The sequence below is a fragment of the Mandrillus leucophaeus genome, unplaced genomic scaffold (assembly GCF_000951045.1).
Source record: "Mandrillus leucophaeus isolate KB7577 unplaced genomic scaffold, Mleu.le_1.0 Scaffold1274, whole genome shotgun sequence".
In the NCBI taxonomy this organism is placed as follows: domain Eukaryota; kingdom Metazoa; phylum Chordata; class Mammalia; order Primates; family Cercopithecidae; genus Mandrillus; species Mandrillus leucophaeus.
In genome coordinates, this window is record NW_012101143.1 from 185,723 (window position 1) to 186,615 (window position 893).

The window sequence follows — 893 nt, forward strand, 5'->3', positions numbered from 1 at the left end:
AGAACGCCCTTTGCTATCATGTAATAATAACTGATGCATTACTATATTCCTTTCTTAATAAATACAGTTTTAAAACATTATAAAATTATTTAGCACGATTATGCATTATTTTAAAAATCTCAAAAGATTTAAAATGTTTATTCTAATGTGAGAATGCTTGGAGTGTCTACAATAAAAATGTCTGTTTCTATTTATCTGCATATCAGTAAGATAGACATTAGGTAATTTGATAGGCAGAACTCTTGAAACAATTATTCCATTTAAAAAATACTAATATATGTGAATCAATTTTTATTTCATATAATTCAAATATTTGCAAAGAAATTTATAATAAAATGATACAATTAATGCAAATTTGAAACTATCTTGAATGTTACTACAAGGTCATTTCTATTCAGAAAATGATATAATACAAATTACTGCTTAATATTATGTACAAATAAAAGTTTCAATATTGTAAACTGCAAAGTATTGTTCATTTCTTTTATGCTCTCCATCAGAACATATTGTGATTTATCTCCCATTTCCAAGCTTTAAGTACAAAATAGTACACATAATAGGCATTTTTCTTCCTTGGTGAGAATAATGAGATGTGGGGGAATTAGAAAATAAACAAAGAGTTCTAGGTGTTATGATAGAATACGGCAAGCTACTATGAGGAACCTAGGGGATGGGGGCAATTTTAACCTAGGGACACTAGAAAATCTCATGAAGAAATATGCATTAATAATAAGATAATTTAGAACCAAGCAGACAAAGAGTATTCCAGGCAGATGGGAATTTTATATATATACACATATATATATATATATTTGCAAAACTTCTGATAGGAGAGATAAGATTATTAGATTATTGTCATACTAGGCTGTAACAGCTAATTCAAATTATCTAAA